The 7500-nt window shown below is 39.6% G+C and overlaps 1 protein-coding gene across 4 annotated transcripts in view; it reads left to right on the top strand.

The window, feature by feature from the left end:
* LOC143039506 (cell adhesion molecule Dscam2-like) overlaps positions 1 to 7500 on the top strand; it is a 1807148-nt gene that overhangs the window by 289937 nt on the left and 1509711 nt on the right. The gene's annotated exons all lie outside the window — the stretch shown is intronic.

A 7500-nucleotide genomic window follows, 5' to 3' on the forward strand; every position in this document is an offset into this window, starting at 1 on the left:
TTGTTGTTCTTACTATCATTATCATTATCATTATTATTATCGTTATTATTATTATTACTACTATATTATCATATCGTTGTCGTCGTCGTCGTCGTCGTCATCGTCATTATCGTCCTTGTTGTTGTTATTATCGTTATTATTATTATCATTGTTATTATCGTTATCATTATTATTACTATTATCATCATATTATCATCGTCATCGTCATTATCATTACCATTATTATTATCATCATTATCATTATAGATTTTTTACTTTTTTCTTTTAATTTCTCTTCGCCCTCTTCCAGGGCCCATCCTCCCCCCCTCAGCACCGATTCTCTCTTCCTCCCTCCCTCTCTCTCTCTATTTCTCTCTCTCTCTCTCTCTCTTTCTCTCTCTCTCTCTATCTCTCTATCTATCTATCTATCTCTCTCACTTTCTCTCTCTCTCTCCCTCCCTCCCTCTCTCTCTCTCTCTCTCTCTATCTCTCTCTCTCTCTCTCTCTCTCTCTCTCTCTCTCTCTCTCTCTCTCTCTCTCTCTTTCTCTCTCTCTCTCTCCCTCCCTCTCTCTTTCATCACCATCTTTCTTCCCCTCTACACCATCTGTCTCTAGTCCGTTCCCCCTCTTTTCCCCTCTCTTCCACCCCCCTTCCACTCTCCATCACATCTATCACTTTGGCACTGTTCCTCTTTCCTCTCTATCTATTTCTTCCCTCTCTTCCCCTCACCATTTCACACCCGTTCCCTCTTCACCACATTCTGCCCTCTCTATTCCCCTCTTTCTTCCCCTCTTCCTCTCTTCCCCTCTTCCTCTCTTCCCCTTTCTGTCCTTCTACTCCCAGCCAACGTTTCTATTCCTCCTTTACTCTCTATTCCTCCCTCTCTATTCCCCTCTTCCAGTTTTCCCCTCTTCCCCTTTCCTCTCTTCCTCTTTTCGTCCTTCTACTCCTAGCCAACGTATCTATTCCTCCTCTACTCTCTATTCCTCCCTCTCTATTCCCCTCTTCCACTCCTCCCCTCTTCACCTCTTCCCCTCTTCCTCTCTTCCTCTCTTCCGTCCTTCTACTCCTATCTAACGTCTCCACTGTCTCCGCTACTCTCTATTCCTCCGTCCTCTCTTCTTCCCTCTCTATTCCCCTCTTCCTCTCTTCCCCTCTTCCTCCCTTCCCCTCTTCCCCTCTTCCCCTTTCCGTCCCTCTACTCGTAGCCCAACGTCCCTACTCTTTACTCTCCATTCCTCCCTCTCTTCCTTCCTCTCCTCTTCTCCCCCCTCCTCCCCACCCCTCTCCTTCCCTCCCCTGTTCTATGTAGAACACACAATGAATTACAAAGACGTGGTTTGCCAAGAGACCATTTGTTCCGTAAAAAGTCCGGATATAGAGGAAGATATATAGAATAGTATAAACTAATATGTAAGCAAATAACTTAAATAAATTATAGACATTAAAATATATAATTCACGTATTTGTCCGAGCGAATCTTAAAATACTATAATGTGTGCTTCATGAGATCACAACTCTACTCTTTTTCTCTCTCTCTTTATTCCTCTCCATTTCTCTTATTTCCTCTCTTCTGGTTTATTCTTTCAGACGCTCTTTCTCTATCTCCTTTTATCTCTTTAATCCCTCTCTTCCTTATCTCCTGTAGCCTTCTCTTCTTCTCTTCATCTCCGTTTTTCTTTTTCTTTCTCATCTCTCCTCTCTGCTATCTTCTCTCTATTTCCCTGTCTGGACTCACTGCCTCCCCTCACTTCTCCTCCCCTCACTTCCCCTCCCCTCACTTCCCCTCACTTCAATCCCCCTCCATTCACTCCCCCTCTCTTCACTCCCCCTCTCCTCCTCTCCCTTCACCTCCCCTCATATCCCCACCCCTCACTTCCCCTCCCCTCCCCTCCCTTCACCTCCCCTCACATCCCCACCCCTCACTTCCCCTCCCCTCCCCTCCCTTCACCTCCCCTCACATCCCCTCCCCTCACATCCCCACCCCTCACTTCCCCTCCCCTCACTTCCCCTCCCCTCTCCTCCCCTCCCCTCCCCTCACTTCCCTTCCCCTCCCCTCACTTCCCCTCCCCTCACTTCCCCTCACTTCCCCTCCCCTCCCCTCCCCTTCCCAAAATCCCACCCATTTTCACTTTCCAAATTCTCCTTATGCAAATCCTTCACTCCCGCCCCTCCCTCACCCTCCCTCCATCAGAGCATCACTGTCAAAACACAGCGGTTTGTCATCTTCGTCACCATCACCGACATCAACCTTTCTCTACCTCCTCATCACCGCTCTTTCAGTAATCATGAGTTGCAGTAATATAACAAGAAACCTTTTGGACCATAACGAGGTCGAATGAATTCGGGATACAAAAAAAAAAAAAAAAAAAAAAAAAAAAAAAACAGAGAGAGAGAGAGAGAGAGAGAGAGAGAGAGAGAGAGAGAGAGAGAGAGACTCCCGCATCCTTGCGGTCGTCAAATACACACAGCACCTGACTTGCCAACAACCCTCTCCCCCCTTTCACGCCCCCGCGATCAATCGGTGAAAAGTTGATTCGGTCAATTCATTTTCGAAGCTTGCAATGGGGTGGCCATTTTTGTTTCTGGGGTAAAAGGTAGGAGTTTAGGTAATGTACAATGGATTAGGTTAAGTTAGGATTGGGTCAGTTTAGGTTAGGTTTATCCTAATTTAGGGTTAAGTTAGGCGTAGGTGTTAGATTAGCTTGGTTTAGGTTAGATTATGGTTAAGTTTGGTTAGGATAGGTTAAGTTAGGTTAGAATATGGTTATGTTAGGGTTAAGTTAAGTGAGGTGAGGTTCAGGTTAGGTTGAGTAAGGTAAGGTTAGATTAGGTTGCGCTAGGTTACCTCTTCACAAATAAAGCCTATCGGAAATGAGGCCATTTTTAAGACTGAATTTTGGTTATTTTGGAAAATGTGTAATACACACACACACACACACACACACACACATGCATACATATATATACTATATATATATATATGTGTATATATGTATATATATATGTATATATATATATATATATATATATATATATATATATATATCTTCATTTAACCACGATATTTACTTGTGACATGTATACGCCATTTTCTTGAAAAGTTTTTGCAAATAGATGAATGGATAGATATATAACTAAATAGACAAATAAATAAATAAACAAATAGTTGAATTAATAACAAATATATAAATAAATAAATTAATAACCGAATAAATAAGTTGATAAATGAATGAACAAAATAAATAAATAAACGAACAGATAAATTAATAAATAATTGAATAAATAAACAAATGAATTAATGATAAATATATAAATAAATAAATTGATAAACAAATAAATAGATTAATAAATGAATGAATAAAACAAATAGATATATAAACGAATAGATAAATAAATAGATAAAGAATTGAATAAATGAATAATTGAATAAATGTGAATTGCAATACTTTTATCGTGGGACTTGTCCGACTACTTGTGTCCCTCAATCCCATCCATTGATTCCAATCAATTCAACTTTTCCATTCAGTCTGTGTGCTACCCTCAGTTCCATTTAGGCCACCTCTTCCATTTAGTCTCTGATGGTTCCGATTCAGTCTGTGCCAATTTTTCTCTGTATAGTCCACGTCAGACTCGTTCAGTCTATGTGGGCCTGCGCTCAGATGAACGCAATCGTAATATAATTTGATTTTTTTTTAATCTTCATATACATATATATATATATATATATATATATATATATATATATATATATATATATATATATATATATACTCTCTTCGTACAGGTAGTTTATATGTCTCCGCATGGGGTAATATATATATATATATATATATACATATATATATATATATATATATATGTATATATATATATGTGTATGTATATATATATATATATATATGTATATATATATATATATATATATATATATATATATATATATAATATTTGTCTATCATGTTTTATGGACTTAAATTACATCGTTACGAACTAAAGTCACGACTCATTTTTTTTTCAGAGGTTAATCTAAAAAAAAAAAAAAATAGATTAAGCCATCCATTCTAACTCTAACTCTCTCCATTTCCTCGTCTCTGACCTCACATTCTCTTAGAATTATTTCACTTAAGGATAGAAGCGCTGGTAATTCGCTGACGAAATACTAAATATTAGTTTATATAGCGCTCCAACACAGTCGAGTTCCAAAGCTATTCTATAGATTATCCTAGTATCCGTTTTCTATGAAGGCTTTCTTCCCTTTTTCCATTTATAGACACCGACAATGGTTGCTGTATAGAGATGTCGATGATTATCGACAATTCTTCTAAAACAGATCTTCAAAGTCATTTCTTGGGCTTGTTGTATCAAAGAGAAAGGACCCGAACGAGAGATTGGGTGATAGTTGTGATGATGACGATAGTGGTGGTGATGATGATGATGATGATGATGATGGTGATGATGATGATGGTGATGATTGATGGTGATGATGATGATGATGATGATGATGATGATGATGATGATGATGATGGCGATGATGATGATGATGGCGGTGATGATGATGATGATGGCGATGATGATGATGATGACGACGACCACGACGACGACCACGATGAAGACGAAGACGACGACAGTGACAGTGACAGTGGTGATACTGATATTGTGGTGAAGTTGTCTTTATATGATCTTTGTGTCAGGGGATCTTTAAGATACGTCTAGGACTGTGCTGGTTAATGTTTGTCAAGATGTATTGTGAAGTTACAGTTTTGATGTGAGATTATCCTTAATATTTTTTCATCTGTTTCATCTGTTCATCTGTTGATCAATTTATTCAACTATTTACTTATTCATTTTTATATTTGTTTATTAATTAATCGAATAATCAAATTATATTATTTTTCTATTCATTAATTTATTTATCTATTCATTTATTCATTTATTTGTCTATTTAATCATTAATCTATTTATCTGTTTATTTATGTCTGTCTATTTATTCATTCTATGATTCTATACATTCTTTGATGTGAGGCAATCTTCCTTTATGATAGTCTTTATCCATTTTTTTTTTTTTTGGGGGGGGGAGAGGCAAGAGAGGGGATGGGTTATCGTGTTCAGATTATACGTTAAACCACATAAGTATCTTTAGTTCTTTAACGATATACAGTATAGCTATGTCGTAGTCGTTTTACCCACGCCATTGCCTCTTACACAACAACAAATCCTCCCACATTATCTGCCATAAAACAGAATTTCTTAACATCCGTCTCCTCTTCCTTTGTTCTCACACTCGACCTCCTTTTCGCTTCGTCAACTAAACTCCTCTATTTCCCTCCCTTCCCCCTCTCCCCCCACCCCCACCTCTCCCCTTTCTTCTCTCCTTTCCCCCCTTCCCGTCCACGGAAAACTATGTTAATGAGACATTTTTACCGCTTCTCAATACTTCGGAGCTTAGGTGTCCGGCTCCCGCGCCACGCCATGACGCGCCTATCTCTCTCCGTCCCCTCATCATTTTATCACCTTCACCACGATACACAGTCCTCAGCTGAATAAAATCACTAGCCATTGGCGAGTGGGATCACAGCATTGGCGTTACACTAGGAATATTTCATTCTGGTCAGTTCCACGTGATTTTATTCAGCTGAGCGAGGCGGAGACTCTTGTATAAACGGCTAATGTCTCCTGCACTTATGGACTTCTGTTGTCCCACTACCTCATCCCCCCCATCATTTCCCCCCAAACCTCGCCCCCTACTCGGAACCCTCCCCTCCCAACGACACCCCCTTCCCCCCTCCCCCACCCATCTTACAGGGGACGGGCTGCCCTCGTTAAAGACTTTGCCACTAGCTCCCCACCCCCCACACCGCCAATTTTCTCTCTCACTTACGTACCTCCCCCCCCATCCCCCCACCCGGCCTTCCCCGGTATTAAACTCGTTACCATCTCGTAGCTGGAGTCGTTAAGCCTCGTCTGTCCCCGGATTACGTCCGGTAATGCTCGCCTCATCTCTCTCTCTCCTCCCCCCCCCCATTTTTTTTGGGGGGGGAGGGGGGTCTTTATAAGAGACGTGCAAGTGAGAGTCTCTCTTTTTTCTTCTCAAATGACCTCATCTCTCTCTCTCTCTTCTCCCCTCCCCCGCCCCCATTTTTTGAGGGGGGGGGGGGCAGGGTGTCCTTATAAGGGGAAGGCAAGTCAAATTCCTTTTTTTTCTCGAATCACCTCAATATCGCCTCATTTTTTTTTTGGTGGGTGGGGGGGCAGGGTGTCCTTATAAGGGGAAGGCAAGTCAAATTCCTTTTTTTTCTCGAATCACCTCAATCTCGCCTCATCTCTTTTTTTCTTTTTTCTTTTTTTTTGGGGGGGGGAGGTCCTTATAAGGGGCAAACAAGTCAAATTCTCTCTTATTTTTCTTCTTCTAGAATCACCTCAATCTCGCTACATCTCATCCTCCCCCCTTTTTATTGGGGGGGAGGGCGGTATTCCTTTATAAGGACCCACCCCCCGCCACGCGTGTCATATATTTTTTTTCTTTTTTTTTTTCTTTCTCGAATCACCTCAACGTCGCCTCATCTCGTTGATTATGATCATAATTCTTTTGTCCTTTCATCCCCGTGCCGTACTCTGCATACTTTATTCTGTCAAGGACCACGCGATCACTTTCGTGTGAGGGACGGACCCCAGCCATGAACGTACTGACTCGATCGAGACCCCGTTGCTGGTCTTCGGTGGAGCGGTGCACGTGATCCAATCATGTAAAGCCTCAGTATATATTTTTCAACAATGTTATACAATTACCTTGTCACATATTTTCCAACCATGTTATTAACTTGCCTAGGTACATATATTCCAACCATATTATACAATTGCTTTGTTACATACTTCCAACCACATTATAAACTTGCCTAGGTACATATATTTCAACAATGTTATAAAATTACCTTGTTACATATTTTCCAACCATGTATTAACTTGTCTAGGTACATATTTTCCAACCATATTATACAATTGCCTTGTTACATATTTCCAGCCATATTATAAACATTCCTTTCAACACATTCTCCAACCAAATCATAAGCTTACCTAGGTACATATATTCCAACCATATCATAAAGTTGCCTAAATACATATATTTCAACCATGTTATACATTTACCTTGTTACATATATTCCAACCATATTATAAACTTGCCTAGTTACATATTTTCCAACCATATTATACAATTGCCTTGTTACATATATTCTAAACATATAAACTTGCCTAGGTACATATATTTTAACCATGTTATACAATTACCTTGTTACATATTTTCCGACCATGTTATAAACTTGCCTAGGTACATATTTTTTAACCATATAAAACTGCCTAGGTACATATATTCAAACCATATTATAAACATGCTTAGGTAATTTTTTTTTAATATTATAAAATTCCCTTCATATGCATTCTCAACCATATGATAAAAGATTTGAGTACATATATTCTATATTATATAGAGGATTTGTACATATATCCCGGCTATATTACGT

Source organism: Oratosquilla oratoria, chromosome 2, assembly GCF_046742065.1.
Source record: "Oratosquilla oratoria isolate Oo_2021 chromosome 2, ASM4674206v1, whole genome shotgun sequence".
Classification (NCBI taxonomy): domain Eukaryota; kingdom Metazoa; phylum Arthropoda; class Malacostraca; order Stomatopoda; family Squillidae; genus Oratosquilla; species Oratosquilla oratoria.